Source organism: Xyrauchen texanus, chromosome 2 (genome assembly GCF_025860055.1).
Source record: "Xyrauchen texanus isolate HMW12.3.18 chromosome 2, RBS_HiC_50CHRs, whole genome shotgun sequence".
Taxonomy (NCBI): domain Eukaryota; kingdom Metazoa; phylum Chordata; class Actinopteri; order Cypriniformes; family Catostomidae; genus Xyrauchen; species Xyrauchen texanus.
Genome location: NC_068277.1, coordinates 449534 through 467033, shown reverse-complemented (window position 1 = coordinate 467033; position 17500 = coordinate 449534). Strand labels below are relative to the sequence as shown.

Sequence of the window (17500 nt, the reverse complement as noted above, 5' to 3'; positions counted from 1 at the left end):
AGTTTTATCCAAAGCGACTTACAAATGAGAACAATAAACTAACAGTAGGACAACAATATGGAAGTTCTGTGCTATGCAAGCTATATGCTAGTGCTATATGCAAGCTATATGCTAGTGCTATATGCAAGCTATGCAATATGCAAGCTATATGCTAGTGCTATATGCAAGCTATGCAATATGCAAGCTATATGCTAGTGCTATATGCAAGCTATGCAATATGCAAGCTATAAAGTGCTATAGCCTATAAGTGCTATATGCAATCGATATGCAAAATGAAATGCAAGTCTCTCCCATGTGCTCAATTTTCCTCTTGACTATCATATTTATTGCACATCATAACAACATGCTCTGCTGATCAGGTACATTAAAATTCTTAAATAAACCAGTATCATGCAGAGTTTGCAGTGTGTCCTAACCGTAATCTTGCAATTCTGCATACACTCTTTACCCAAGCTGAGTTTATAAAATAGTTAATTTCCCTTTCCTCTATTCCAATGTTCCTGCCACATTCTAATAACTTATTTATTATCGATTTAGCTTCTGATTTTCCTACTTGCTGTATGCTGTAACTTTGCTGTATAATGAAATATTTTGTGCTAGGGTTAGGGTTAACCTAACCCTAATCTCACACATAAACATTTGCTATATTTGTTCATCAGTACATGATTCCGTGTCCTCCAATGACATGGTCAAACTAATATTAATAATTGCAGTGTGGTAAATAGTGAGATATGTACTAAGCATTGAATAAAAAATGCATATGATCTCACTCCAAAAATCTGTAAAATTTTAGGCCTATTGTGGGCTTAACCCAAGATCCAGAGAATCATGAAGTGTGCTCTGCACCGCTTGATTGTAATTCTACTGAATTGCTTTTAATGCTGGAAATTACATGTACATGCACTGAATGTGTTGCACTTTTGCAATTTAAATTGGGCAAAATTTCCAAAATACAAATTTTTCAGACATTTCCCAGAAAGTTTCTATTTCTTATACATTTCACAATGACATGTTTCAGAGTCGTTCAGATACTGAAATAGTCATCTGTCTTAAAGGAGTCCTGGCTTACTTCCACGTCCACAAACATCCACAGTAAGGGTCCTTAGTCAAACGTCCAGATATTGAACCAGTTTTGCACGTCCACAGACGTCCATAGGGGTCCTTAGTCAAACGTCCAGATATTGAACCAGTTTCGCACGTCCACAGACGTCCATAGGATTCCCAAGTCAGACATTCAGATATTGAACCAGTTTCGCACGTCCACAGACGTTCATAAAGGGTCCTAATCAGACGTTCAGATATTCAACCAGTTTCGCACGTCCATAGACGTCCATAAATGGTCCTAGTCAGACGTCCAGATATTGAACTAGTTTTGCACGTCCACAGACGTCCATAGGATTCCCTAGTCAGACGTTCAGATATTGAACCGGTTTCGCACGTCCATAGACGTCCATAAATGGTCCTAGTCAGACGTCCAGATATTGAACCAGTTTCGCACGTCCACAGACGTCCATAGGATTCCCTAGTCAGACGTTCAGATATTGAACCAGTTTCGCACGTCCACAGACGTCCATATTATTCCCAAGTCAGACGTTCAGATATTGAACCAGTTTCGCACGTCCATAGACGTCCATATTATTCCCAAGTCAGACGTTCAGATATTGAACCAGTTTCACACGTCCATAGACGTCCATATTATTCCCAAGTCAGACGTTCAGATATTGAACCAGTTTCGCACGTCCATAGACGTCCATATTATTCCCAAGTCAGACATTCAGATATTGAACCAGTTTCGCACGTCCATAGACGTCCATATTATTCCCTAGTCAGACATTCAGATATTGAACCAGTTTCGCACGTCCACAGACGTTCATAAAGGGTCCTAGTCAGACATTCAGATATTGAACCAATTTCGCACGTCCACAGACGTCCATATTATTCCCTAGTCAGACGTTAAGATATTGAACCAGTTTCGCACGTCCATAGACGTCCATAGGTGTCCCTAGTCAGATGTTCAGAAATTGAACCAGTTTCACACGTCCACAGACGTTCATAAAGGGTCCTAGTCAGACGTTCAGATATTGAACCAGTTTCGCACGTCCATAGACGTCCATAGGTGTCCCTAGTCAGATGTTCAGATATTGAACCAGTTTCGCACGTCCACAGACGTTCATAAAGGGTCCTAGTCAGACGTTCAGATATTGAACCAATTTCGCACGTCCACAGACGTCCATAGGATTCCCTAGTCAGACGTTCAGATATTGAACCAGTTTCGCACGTCCACAGACGTTCATAAAGGGTCCTAGTCAGACGTTCAGATATTGAACCAGTTTCGCACGTCCACAGACGTTCATAAAGGGTCCTAGTCAGACGTCCAGATATTGAACCAGTTTCACACGTCCACAGACGTCCATAGGATTCCCTAGTCAGACGTTCAGATATTGAACCAATTTCGCACGTCCACAGACGTCCATAGGATTCCCTAGTCAGACGTTCAGATATTGAACCAGTTTCGCACGTCCACAGACGTTCATAAAGGGTCCTAGTCAGACGTTCAGATATTGAACCAGTTTCGCACGTCCACAGACGTTCATAAAGGGTCCTAGTCAGACGTTCAGATATTGAACCAGTTTCGCACGTCCACAGACGTTCATAAAGGGTCCTAGTCAGACATTCAGAAATTGAACCAGTTTCACACGTCCACAGACGTTCATAAAGGGTCCTAGTCAGACGTTCAGATATTGAACCAGTTTCGCACGTCCACAGACGTTCATAAAGGGTCCTAGTCAGATGTTCAGATATTGAACCAGTTTCGCACGTCCACAGACGTTCATAAAGGGTCCTAGTCAGACGTTCAGATATTGAACCAATTTCGCACGTCCACAGACGTCCATAGGATTCCCTAGTCAGACGTTCAGATATTGAACCAGTTTCGCACGTCCACAGACGTTCATAAAGGGTCCTAATCAGACGTTCAGATATTGAACCAATTTCGCACGTCCACAGACGTTCATAAAGGGTCCTAATCAGACGTTCAGATATTGAACCAGTTTCGCACGTCCACAGACGTTCATAAAGGGTCCTAATCAGACGTTCAGATATTGAACCAATTTCGCACGTCCACAGACGTTCATAAAGGGTCCTAATCAGACGTTCAGATATTGAACCAGTTTCGCACGTCCATAGACGTCCATAAAGGGTCCTAGTCAGACGTTCAGATATTGAACCAGTTTCGCACGTCCACAGACGTCCATAGGATTCCCTAGTCAGACGTTCAGATATTGAACCAGTTTCGCACGTCCACAGACGTTCATAAAGGGTCCTAGTCAGACGTTCAGATATTGAACCAATTTCGCACGTCCACAGACGTCCATAGGATTCCCTAGTCAGACGTTCAGATATTGAACCAGTTTTGCACGTCCACAGACGTTCATAAAGGGTCCTAATCAGACGTTCAGATATTGAACCAGTTTCGCACGTCCATAGACGTCCATAAAGGGTCCTAATCAGACGTTCAGATATTGAACCAGTTTCGCACGTCCACAGACGTTCATAAAGGGTCCTAGTCAGACGTCCAGATATTGAATCAGTTTCGCACGTCCATAAAGGGTCCTAATCAGACGTCCAGATATTGAACCAGTTTCGCACGTCCACAGACGTTCATAAAGGGTCCTAGTCAGACGTCCAGATATTGAACCAGTTTCGCACGTCCATAAAGGGTCCTAATCAGACGTTCAGATATTGAACCAGTTTCGCACGTCCATAGACGTCCATAAATGGTCCTAGTCAGACGTCCAGATATTGAACCAGTTTCGCACGTCCACAGACGTTCATAAAGGGTCCTAATCAGACATTCAGATATTGAACCAGTTTCGCACGTCCATAGACGTCCATAAAGGGTCCTAGTCAGACGTCCAGATATTGAACCAGTTTCGCACGTCCACAGACGTTCATAAAGGGTCCTAATCAGACATTCAGATATTGAACCAGTTTCGCACGTCCACAGACGTTCATAAAGGGTCCTAGTCAGACGTCCAGATATTGAACTAGTTTTGCACGTCCACAGACGTTCATAAAGGGTCCTAGTCAGACGTCCAGATATTGAACTAGTTTTGCACGTCCACAGACGTCCATAGATGTCCCTAGTCAGACGTTCAGATTTTTAACCTGTTTTGCACGTCCACTGACATACAAAAGTGGGTCTGAACTGACAGACGTTATACAGACACGATATGAACGTCTATCTGACGTCGCATGTTTGCTGGGGAGCAGCTCCACATGAACGTCATTGGCGCGCGCGGGAACAGTTAACGGTTTGAATAATGACGGTTTGAATAATGACGGTTTAAAAAATGACGGTCATCGAGTTCTTGCTTTTTATTTCAATTAACGAACTTGTATTAAAGCCATGAGGATAAATATATAAATAAATATAAGTCTCAGCCAATTAGACCTGTTTGATCTGTAGTTTCTGCATATACAAACTTGTATGATTATAAAACTTGTGGTGTGATCATTCAACATTTAATGTCCAATAATTTCTGGCTTTTATTAAAAAATAAACATTTAAACATGTTATGTATAACAATTCAAATCTTTAACCATATTTCATTACATCTATATCTTTACAATTTAAATATAAAGAACAAAGTGATTTTGCAAGATTTAAACATAGAAAAGATGAATTTCTGTCCAGTGTCCACATAAATAAACTTTCTCCAGATATTTGATTGTAGTACCTCTGTTCACTTATTCTCCCGCTGCTGTTGAGATAAACATTACTGACATAAACTGGGGCATAAATATGGTTTTATTATTAGATAGTTTGTATTTTATTCCAAAGTGATCATATTCTGTTCCCTACATAACCCTCCAGAGCGATCTTCACAGGTTAACAGAATGAAGGGGTTGAAAATAACAGTCATCAAGACCGTATTTCCTTTTGAATCCAAAGCAGACGCAATTACTATCAAACAAAGACAGAAGCTAATGTAAACAAAAACCCTACAAAAAGTTTGTTGCATTTATTTTTGGAATGACACTACAACATGGCTGCTGTGATTGTTCTCCCTTTGAAAACGTCATTTGTGATGTTTAGTTTTGTTGAATTACAGTCAGAGCGTTTGATTGGCTGAATTCACCCACTCCACCAGACTCCTCATAGGTCGCTCTTTGCTGGCTGAAATCGGCAATGTATCCTCAACGCTCTGGTCCTGGTTCTGCACGTCTGCTTCTGGATCCATGAAATCCAGATCCTGCAGGTCCAACAAACTCCCTGCTGGCAGATCCAACCGGTCAAACAATTTCATTATCCTCGACAACAGATCTCGACCTTCCTCCTCCTCGCCTGCCTCAGGGGTCACGAGGTCAACAGAGGGCGGGTCAGAGAGCTCAGGACAGGAATGCATATGTTGGAGCCGGTTTCCATGGTAACAGGGGTCACTGTTGAAGTGTGAGGCAGACATCTCTGGAAACAAGACTCTTTCCGTGACTGCTGGGATGTCCACAGGTGCAGTGACCTCTAACCTGGCAGGTTGATCCAGGAATGAAAGAGCTATAAAATGAAAGATACAGATTTGTAAATGTGCTTTCAAATGTTTAGGGTTTAACAGCTCTCGTGTCTTAAGTTATCCTGCTGCTCTGCATTCAATGAGAAAGGTTGGAAATCTCAAAACATCTTGGACCCCATTTACACCTATTTTTAGCATTGTACCATTTCAAACAGATTGCCCAAAACACATCTTAACACCAGTTGTAAAGTGTGTGTACTGTGTGTTTGTGTGCTCACCTGTGCTGTGTAAATGTGTTTGGACTGCTGTATGTGAAGTGGGAGGAGTCTCTTCCTCAGCATGTGATTTGATTGGTGACTGAGAGCACATGACACGCCCTAGAGGCACCGCCCCCTCACATTGCTTAGCACGCAATGCCCGAATCACATCCATCAGCCACCTACTTTCCCGCCAGACCGCACCCAGATTCTAAACACAAATACCACAGATCATGAATAAAGTGAATACAGATCATGAAACTCTACACAAGTGTACGTAGATACATAATTTCATTCTGAAATGTGTCAGAGCACAATTGATTACGCAACACAAATGCATTGTCAGCATTGCCACAAGGGGCACTATAGCGTGATTTAGTATGAATTGTCCACTTCTGCGGTGACTTTTCTCTTTCAACTCATCTACTGTAGAGCAACAGTTTGAAGATGAGTTTTTCAATCAAATAATATACAACATTTGAACCAACCACAAATGCGCAAATACTCATTTTAATATATCAATAACAATATAAGAATTACTGTCACTTTTACTTTATTAAAATAAGCCGTCATTAATGCCAACATGAGTCACTTTTCACACAAGTCCGCCACATTTTAAATAGATCAATATAAACATTGAAACCACTTTATCACAAATAACCACTAGATGGTCCATAAACATGTGAAATATACATATCATAGATTGAACAGAGAGTGAAACAGGAGCAGTTAAACATTGTGTTTATTATATAATGCACACGGCGTTATAGGGTTAATGGTGTTTAGGCGATAAGGTGCAATTATTTATACAACCACCAGATGTCGCCATTCATCAGTAGATTTGATATTAAAAAATAGATAACTGATTAAGCAGAAAGGTGTGTGTGTGTGTGTGTGTGTGTGTGTGTGTGTGTATGAGTGTGTGTGTGTGTGTGTGTGTGTGTGTGTGTGTGTATGTGTATCTGTGTGTGTGTGTGTGCGTGTTTTTGTGATTTACGAGGACAATTTTGTAAGTTACAAATTAGTAATTACAAGGGTATTATGCTATAAATGTGATTTATAAGGACATTTCTAGTGTCCCCATAATTCAAATCGCTTATAAATCATACTAAACAATGTTTTATTGAAAATGTAAAAATGCAGAAGGTTTTCTGTGAGGGTTAGGTTTAGGGGTTGTGTTAGGTTTAGAGGATAGAATCTATAGTTTGTACAGAATAAAAGTCATTATGTCTATGGAAAGTCCTCATAATGATAGGTAGACCAACATGTGTGTGTGTGTGTGTGTGTGTATGTCTGCGTGTGTGTGTGTATGTCTGCGTGTGTGTGTGTGTGTTACAGACCTGTGCAATCTCTGTGATGTGCGCGAGTCTCTCTCTGGCGTCGGACACCTCTCTGCTATCCAGTGCCTCTCTTAGAGCCTGCTGGGAAAGATACGCATCCAGCTCGAGTCTGATCCACGCCTGACAGTACTGAGACAACAGCTCCCGGTTATACGCCCACTGATGCACTGAAACACACACACACAATCAATATATTGTCCTGCATGAGTTTCTTCAATACAGATGTGTGCAGACTGATGTTGCTCTGACCCAGTTCATAGATGTGCAGTGGTAAAGTAAAGATCTGCTCCACAGCGCCCTCTCGTGGCCACTGACTGCATCTGATCTCTTCAGTTGGCGGCAGCAGCAGCAGCAGTGAGATCTGATCTCCGATCTGAATCAACTCCTGAGTGTAAACACGATAGTGACATGCCTGCACAACACACATAAAATCATCAGGTTGAGCAATCTGAACATACCTTCTTGACATTATAATGTATGTGTGTGACGGTTGTGTTACTCTGTCCAGTGGGATGTTGAGTTTGGTCAGTAGTTGAGTCACTGCAGATCTCAGGGCCTTCACAAACTCCTCAACACCTGATCTGTCAATCACTGCTTCATCTAGACTGTCACTAACAGTCTGACCACTCCCACTGGCTCCACCCACTGCATGCCTCTGTAGCCACGCCCACTCCTCGCTGCAGAAAACACACACAGAGGCTGTACAGGTTTGTCGATGTTTCTTGAGAGTAGCATTGAGTTTCTTTGTGTGCTTTTTTGTTACCGTGAGACATGCGGTTGGTTTCTGACGCTGACAGTGACAGAGCATGTTGGGTAATCTGTGATTCACCACAACTCTCAGTTGATCTACTGAACTGCAGAGCTTCAATATACCCACATATAAACCCGACGGAGCTCTCTGCAGACTCCTCTTGTGATAACATATCTTCTCCTACAGAGACACAGAGGAGAAAAACATGAGACTGAGCCTCACTTAACAGCAATCTACAGTGTGAAACAAACACTGACCGGCGTAGTCAGATGAGTGAACGAATGACTCTCATGCGTGTGTACCCTCAGTTGTTGTGTGAGCAACTCTGTGACTGTAGGTTCGGGCAGTAATGGGCTTCTGGTCTGGTGTTTCTGGAGTTTACTGAGAGGAACCCAGTGCAACAGGGGGTTAGCGGGGTCACAGGGGTCGTGACCTCTCTCAGAGTTATCAGCAGCAAGTTACCCTGTCTGTCCTTCAATGGCTCAAAATACACCTGACCCAAATCATCACAACCCAATGACGTCTGCAGAGAGAGACAGAGAAGATTGTGTAAATGTTGCTCTGTCTGAACTGCACAAATGAAGTCCTGATTGACATCTGTCACACCTGCAGTTGATTGACAGCTCGCAGGAAACTGAGTCTGTTCTGCAGCAGTGATGAAGAGGAGGAGAGAGATGAAGACAACACCTGCTGCAGCCAGGAAACCTGCTGCCACACACACGACACCTGACACAACACACTGTTATTAAACCTCACAGCACTCGCTGAGAATAAACTATGATCGCTGCAGGCATGTGATTGGTTACTGACTCTGGCCAACCACAGGAAGTTCTGCGTGACGGAGGTGGAGCAGCACTGGATCTCCACCAATGGGAGCTGATCATCTGCTGTGACCAGGATGTTGTCCTTCTGATAGAACACACATGCAAGATACACTCCTCTACAACACACACACACACACACACAAACACACACATACACACACATACACAAACACACACATACACACACACACACACACACACACACACACACACACATACACACACACACACACACACACACACACACACACACACACACACACACACACACACACACACACACACACATACACACACACAGGAAATCACATGATATGCATTTCTATAGTAAAACATTGTAGTGATAACTGTGGTAGGGGCCGTTCACAAAGGCACAACTGTCTAGTGCATGTTTACATAGAAAAACAGATGCAAGAACAATCTTCAGTGAACGACCCCTAAATGTTTCTGTAAAATGAATATTCTCACCTCTGTAACAGATGCACAAATCTGCTCGCAGACTGGAAAAACTGCTTCAGACCCCGAGAGACAGACACTCGCTTAGACGAGCTCACGGTCTCTGTGAACACACACTCTTACATACACTGATATAAAGTATATAGTTATATATATATATATATGTGTGTGTGTGTACCGGTGCTGTATCCTCTGTATGTCGGCTCTCTGATCTGCTGTAAAATCCTCCTGACTGCAGCTCCATGACTCTTACTCCGGACTCTCACACCGCTGCACTCACGCCAACCTGCAGGGGGCGATACACAATTACAACATCTGCAACATCTGTGACATGCTGGTGATTAACACACACAACCATCATGTTACAGTAATGCTCTTACAATAGAAGTCTATGGGGCAGGTCTAAATCTTCCTTTTACCGGAGGATGAAAACACGTTTCTAAGCAGAGACTAGGGCTGTTTCTCAATGTGTGTCTTTGTGTTCTTATGCTGCGTTTCATTCAACTCGGGAAGTCGGATTTCAGCTTCCTACAATTAAAGAGTCAATGTTCCGTGATTTTAACAAACGCCTGCAGAAACCGGTGTCTAAAACATTATAATCTCTTTTGATGATTGCACACCTGTAGCACAAATGTAGCGCTGCAGCATTGTTTACCAGTTGGGTTGCTAGGAAACGTCTCTGTAACAGCTGCTGTAAGTGATTTATTCATGGAAATGTTTGCAAATATTTGAACTATTCGTTGAGAGATATTACTAAAATAAGTGTCGTGAGATATCTGAGACAGCTCGAGACTCTAACAACAAACAGAAACAATGACTGTTTCGACCTGTCAATCATTCTGTTTGTTCTCATAGTGTTGTAGCTGCAGTGAATTATTGAGGCTTAATGCCATTTTTATGGCATGTTATTCATAACAGTTGCCAGTTGAGGGCGCTATTGTGCTGCTGTTGTTTATAACAACCGTTTCTGTGTGATGTTGGTCTCAATAAAGCTCATTTGGTATGTTTGGAGGGTGTGGTTAAGGATATAGGGGGTGTGGCTAATCCAACGGCTCAGTCTCGTAGAAGTAGACCGGCTGAAATCGCTTACAGCACCTTTAAACTTCATGTTCCGAGCATCGGCTAATGGAATGCCTTTATGGTCGGAGATCGGAGATAAGAAACAGGAATATCCCACGTCCAACTTCAATGGAACGCAGCATTAGTATGAGACTGCATCAAACCACTCGGTCGTGTACTCGATCGCGATCAGTCTCGAGGATGCATGGAATGGGGACTTGTGGGAATGAAGCTGGTACTACGGTGGCTGACAAAGGACATTTATCATTGTAACATTGTAACTGCGTCAACATTTGTTGAATATATTAAATAACACATGGAGATGGGCTTGATGATAAACAATATCGTTTGGTAGATATTTACCAAACGATAAATATCTACCAAACTTTTGAGTAGATGTTCTAGATCTAGACGATCAGATCAAGAACGTGTCGCTAAAAACACAAGCAGTTCGGCAAAGTTACACACACCACTAGCTAATTGTATCACAGTCGTTAATCCAGCCAGCTAGGAAGTATTAGCAGTGTAGCGGCTATATGAGCCCTGCTGTCATGGAAACCGGAAATGAGGCTCTGTAGCCACTAGCAAGCAGCTAGCTATCCGCAAATGTAACGTTGTTGTTTACCGAACAAGAAAATAAAGTACAACAGCTATCGACTGAACACAACAACTCCTCATTAATTAGAAAGTGTTTCTTCTAGTGATGTTTATTGCCGGTTGGCAATCCAGCTTTTGGTGCATTACCGCCACCTACTGAGCTGGAGTTTGCAGCGTCACAAGAAAGTGTTTCAGCGGAGTCAAACGTCAGCTGAAGATGAAACTGGTGAAATTTAATCGAAGAGAGGTCTCACACACACACCCAGGGCTGGACTAGTAATCTGGCATAGTGGGCATTTTCCCGGTGGGCCGACGCACTTTGATCAGGGGCGGACTGGCCACCGGGAGAGCCGAGCGCGCCGGTGGGTCGGCCGCAAAATGGGCCACGATAAACTAAAATAAACCGCCGCATTATGCAGAACGGACCACAAAACGGCGCTGCGATATGCAGAAAAGGACAGCGAACACCTCCCCGCTAAACAACTTTTGGGCCAGTTGCTGTGTACAATCCTGTGCCGATTTCTCTTCCCAGTCCAGCCCTGCTCGCACCTTATGTAGGGTCCTAAACTGAGTGTACTTTAAAGTTCCCCACTGGAGGTTACTTGTAAAGCAGTGGTTCTCAACTGGTCTTTCCGTTATCTAGCGACTAACGTTTGAGACTTTAACCTTTAGCCTCCTCGTTAGCGCACCTGCCTCTCTTGCCGGAGACCCCGGTTCGAATCCCGCTCAGAGTGGGTCGAGCAGGACCGGTTACACTTGCACAGTTTCGTTCAGGGTTTTCATGTATCAAGTGACATTATTTGTGTTGATGATGTCACAACTCTTGGAGGTCCACACTTTAAAACCTTTATTTACGTTTACATAGACTTCTATTGTAAATGTGTTTATACCCTACAAATGATTGTCTGTGGTGATGAACATCCTTAAATGAGCGGGTACAGTGTAGAGGTCAGTACTTACTGGAGGGGGCGACACACACGGGACTACTGATCTGTACGGGACCCCAACCTCTCACATTATACGCACCGACTCGCACGTAATACTCCACTCCCTACACACACACACACACACACACACACACGGGTCAGATAGGCATATATATCTGTATCATATCAAACGCTGCCTTTGTGTCTTACAGTCTTCAGTCCTGTGATGTTGAGCTCTGGCTGTTTGGTGTCAGTGATGTAAGCAGAACCACACAGAGGATGAAAAGTTGAAGAACAACTCCATTCAACTACAGACAGACAGACAGACAGACAGACAGACAGACAGACAGACAGACAGACAGACAGAGTGTTAGCGGCTAGAGAGACCGTACTCTGTTCACTGTATGATGTCAAAGGTCATATGTATCTGACCTCTGTATCGTGTGATGAGTCCGTGTGTCTGACTGTCGCTCTCTCTCACACTCACACACAGACAGCTGTCACCGGACACCAGCAGGGCGGCGCTAGCGGGCGGTTCGGGCACAACTGAGAGAGAGAGAGAGATTATACACACACATACCCAATAACAGTATGCTAATGTGTGTGTGTGTGTGTGTGTGTGTGTGTGTGTGTGTGTGTGTGTGTGTGTGTGTGTGTGTGTGTGTGTGTGTGTACCTGTAATATTAAATGTCTCTCTCATGCGTTTATACAGTTTATATCTTTGTGTCCAGAGCTGAACGTTGTTCTGGGCGTCTGTCTGTGACTGAAGCTCCGCCTTCACTTTGACGAGTAGCTCCGCCCTCCAGTCCTCAAGCTTCTGCTTAGCCACAGACACCAGCTCATCCAGCTTCACCGACCAATCAGAGGCCGAGCTCACTGCAAGAGGGAGGAGTCAACAGAGACATTCAGTATTATCAAGAGAAGTTTTTATTATTAATATTAATATTAATTGCTTTTATCAAAATGACATGTTAACTTGCAACACTATGCATGCGATACAATATTTATACACCAGGGGCGCTTAATACAAATGTCTTTAGAGAATCACAACTGAACTGATGTTATACAGATGTTATTATTATTATCAGTTACATGCCTGTTTTTCATGAAGCCAGAACCGTTTTCTGTCTGTGATTTATAATCATTGTTTAATAAACAGATTATATACAGTCTTCAGTGTCATTAATCCTTGTGTTAAAGTGGGAGGAACGCATTGTCTTTCAATAATATATATATGATAATAATAATATATCCATCAACTGGAGAAGAATAGTTGTGTTCTGTTCAGGTGTTCAGATGTCACTCACAAGTGGGATTGTGTCTCGCTCCGGCCTTCACCAGCACCTGCAGCAGTGTGGAATTGTGGGTAAGAGCCGCCACGTCCAGAGGCACCAGCCCAAACTCATTGACACTGTTCACCTGTCTGTTTCTCTCTGCATCTGTCTGTCCTCCTGTCGCACTGTCTATGGATAATAGATGCTGCACTGCCAGTGTGTCTTCACTCTCTAGCGCCTCCCATAGACACGAGTACTGACACTGCACACGCACACACACACACACACACACATGCACACACACAGTTAGACAGTGAGGTAACTCACTAGGGTTTGAATGAGTGTTTATGTGTGAGTGTGTGTGTGTGTGTGTGTGTGAGTGAGTGTGAGTGTGTGTGAGCGTGTGTGTGCGTGTGTGTGTGTGTGTGTGGTGTGTGTGTATGTGAGTGTTTGTGTGCATGTGTGTGTGTTTGTGTGTGTGTGTGTGTGTGTGTGTGTATTTGTGTGTGTGTGTGTGTTTGCGTGAATGTGAGTGTTTGTGTGCATGTGTATGTGTGTGTGTGTGTGTATTTGTGTGTGTATGTTGTGTGTGTGTGTGTGTCTGTGTCTGTGTGTGTAGTAGTTACATCGGTTGGTTCTTTGCTCAGCCGTTTCTTCCAATCAGAAGTCTCAGGCTCACTGTGAGAGTCTCCGCCCCTCAGTCTGACGGACAGGCTCCTGTAGATGCGTTTGGGTGAGACGGGGCCGAGAGAGCGCCTCCTCTGGAGCGGAGCCCGTACTGACATCACTGCAGACAGGAACCCAAACCTTCACAAGCTTCCACAAACAGAAGATATATACATTATTATAAACATCTCCTACATATGTGTTCAGTGAATGAGGTGATGACATTACTCTAGATGTTCTTCACACAGAGGAACTGCAGTTATTGGCATGTGGCTCAATGTAGATTTTTCCCTTTTTAACTCTTCCTCTTTAAATGTGCTCAAACACTTCCTGCTGCATATACATTATTTATTACCGTGATCACACACTCAAAGCCCTGGTGGGCCGACAAACTTTGGGGCCAATCAGGGGCGGACTGGCCATCGGGAGAACCGGGACGAAACTGAAATGAGTCGCCGCGTTACGCAGAACGGGACACAAAACGTTGCGTGATATGTTTGTTTTAATACTGATTGATCCTGATTTCAGTGATATAAAAAACAGTCACATATTTCAAAATACTACAAGAATGGCCATTTGCATACACTGTTTGTAGCACAATAAATGTAATTTACACATATATGATGTATTTCTATGAATGTCTACATATCACATGTACAGACAGAAGATTGTAAATGAAACGTCTAGGTTACGAATGTAACCTCCGTTCCCTGATGGAGGGAACGAGACGTTGTGTCGAAGAAGCAACACTAGGGGTCTCTCTTGAGCACCGAATATACCTCTGATTAATGAAAAATTCTGATCAGAATTTGCATGTCCCGCCCCCGGATATACGGGTATAAAGGCGGAAAATACGGCGAGTTCATTCAGGATCAACGTCATTCAGAACATGACATCCCTCCATAGATAGACATATTTTCTCTCTATGTTTCTGGCATAGAGTCAACGGCTGGGGCCCTTACACGCATCGGGGAAGGGGGTCTTACCCAGTTTCCTATTCTTTCAGGGGGAAAAGACCCTGCGGAGACCACACCTGCCCAGAGAGGGGGAGGTAAGAGTGGTTACATACACCACATGGGCTTTTAGGTCACATGTGGGAAGTGGTAGATCCCGCCTCTTCGGAGGGAGGAGTTGCTACAGACACGGCGACCGGGGGGGGGCAGTGGGAACTGCCCAAGGGAGACGCGGGTCCACTCGTAAGGGGACCGTACCACGGAAAATACACAGGGAGGAAGTCTATGTAGGAGCCCTGACCTGTGGAGCACCTATTCCAGTACAGGTTAGATCTGAATACCCACAGTGGATTGGGTCGGAAAAAACTCCTGCAGAAATGAGAGCACTGACCTGACCGCACACCTTTGTGGGTCTTTGGCCCGAGAAGAACACCAATTCGCGAACAAGCGCCAGTTTAGGGCATAAAGTTGCCTTGTAGAAGGGGCTCTGGCTTGGTTGATCGTGTCTATGATGGCAGGTGGCAGATCAGCAAGATCTTTCACGTCCCGTCCTGGGGCCAGACGTGGAGGTTCCAGAGGTCTGGGTGCGGATGCCAGAGCGTGCCCCGTCCCTGAGAAAGAAGGTCTTTCCTCAGGGGACTTTGCCAGGGAGGGGCTGTAGCGAGGAGTACGAGGTCCGAGAACCAAGCCCGGGTGGGCCAATAGGGAGCCACTAGAGTGACTTGTCCTCCCTGAACTTGCACAGCACCTTTAGCTGCAGGAAGACACCCTCGGCGAGCAGACGGGGCTTGGCCCATGGCGGCAGGTCTGCGGCGGGGCAGGATGTGTGAGATGGCCTCCATCTGCTTTTTCACCGCAGAGAACTGCTGGGCGAAGTCCTCGACGGTGTCGCCGAAGAGGCCGAACTGGGAGACAGGGGCTTCGAGAAGCGTGTCTTGTCCGTCGCACGCATCTCGACCAAGTTCAGCCACAGATGACGTTCCTGAACCACAAGTGTGGCCATCGCCTGCCTGAGTGACTGCGCTGTGGCCTCGTGGCCCTGAGGGCGAGGTCGGGATCAGGACTACCCTCGTGCAGATCTTTGAGTGCCTTGGCCTGGTGGACTTGCAGGAGGGCCATGGCATGGGTAGTGAGAGCGGATGAGCGAGGGGCTTTGTGACGAGTGGAGAGGGGTGCTCTCCATGCAGTTGTCAGCTCATCATGCACCTCCGGGAAGAAAGGGACGGGGGGCATGGCTGTGAGTGGTGCGCAGACCCCAGGAACCAATTATCCAGCCATGACGGCTGTGGGGAAGACGGAGGGTTCAAGACCAGCCCCACGCTGGTGGCGGCCCGGGCAACCATGTCGGACATTTGGGCTCGGCCTCAGCCTGGGCGTGCTGGCCCGGCAGGCAGCCCAGACGAGTCACCCGGGGTGTACTGAATCGGAGGTGTACCTGTGGATGTATTTTAAGGCCTTCAAACTCAGTGTGTGAGTTTGAAGGCCATCATGCTTTGCTTGACATCATGGGAAAATCAGCCAAGACATCAGAAAAATAATTGTGGACCTCCACAAGTCTGGATCATCATTGGGAGCAATTTTCAAACCCCTGAAGGTGCCACGTTCATTTCTACAAACAATAGTACGCAAGTTTAAACACCATGTGACCACACAGTCATCACACCGCTCAGGAAGGAGACGCATTCTGTCTCCTAGAGATGAACGTAGTTTGTGTGAAAAGTGCAAATCAATCCCAGAACAACAGCAAACAACTTCATGTTTCTCCTAGATTCTGCCTTTCTTCAATGGGCGGCAGGTGTTTATCTGCTGTATTGTGATTGGGCCACTGCACTTTCTCTACTGTCTACAGGACATTATGTGTTGCACTGGTATGTGTTATTGATTGCACGGCCTGATCTGCTGTATGCAACTGTTTATATTGTGGACTGTCCATATGATTGTTCCTGTTCCTGTTCTTGATAGTGAAGCATCCATTACTATTATTATTATTATTATTATTATTATTATTATTATTATTATTATTACTATCATGAGAAGCTTGTGGAAGGATCCCCAAAATATTTGACCAAATTTAAACAATTTAAAGGCAATAATACCAAATACTAACAAAGTGTGTGTAAACTTCTGACCCACTGGGAATGTGATGAAAGAAATAAAAGCTGAAATAAATCATTCTCTCGACTATTATTCTGACATTTCTCATTCTTAAAATAAAGTCGTGATCCGAGCAGACCTAACACAGGGAATGTTTTCTACCATTAAATGTCAGGAATTGTGACAAACTGAGTGTACAGTAAATGTATTTAGATAATGTGTATGTAAACTTCTGACTTCAACTGGATTTGAGAATAAATGCCACAAACTATTAGTCGAATTGTAAATGTGTGATATATGCCCAGATATATGTCCTATAATCATGTTCTTATGGATATATCACAAGTGCTCATTGTTAGTTCTTAATACATTTAGTAAAGTTAACATATGGGCTAATTATCATGAACATTAAACCAGATTCACAAATGCTGTAAAAGTATTGTTTATAGTTAACAAGTGAACTAATGTTAATGAATATAAGCGTGTAAAGTGTTGCACATACGGGAGCATTCGCGAATCATCTATAAATAACATCATATTCTCCATTCAGACACGAGCGATCAAACCGACGATACATACTTGTATTCCTGCGCAGATGAGCTCAAATAATCGCCGATGTTTCATGTAGTTCCCGATAATAATCCAACAATATTCCGATATATATCGCAGCGACACACTTCATTTATAATCTGTATCAGTTTACTTCAGTAAAACCAGCTCTCTTCAAAACACTGTGAGAGAGACTGATGGAAAGAAATGAGTGTCATGCTCCAGTGACCCAACCGACAACCAC

General features: G+C 44.1%; 1 pseudogene; it reads right to left on the bottom strand.

The window, feature by feature from the left end:
- Positions 1-4546: 4546 nt before the first annotated feature.
- Positions 4547-17500, bottom strand: part of LOC127653528 (ankyrin repeat and fibronectin type-III domain-containing protein 1-like) — a 27286-nt pseudogene continuing 14332 nt past the window's right edge.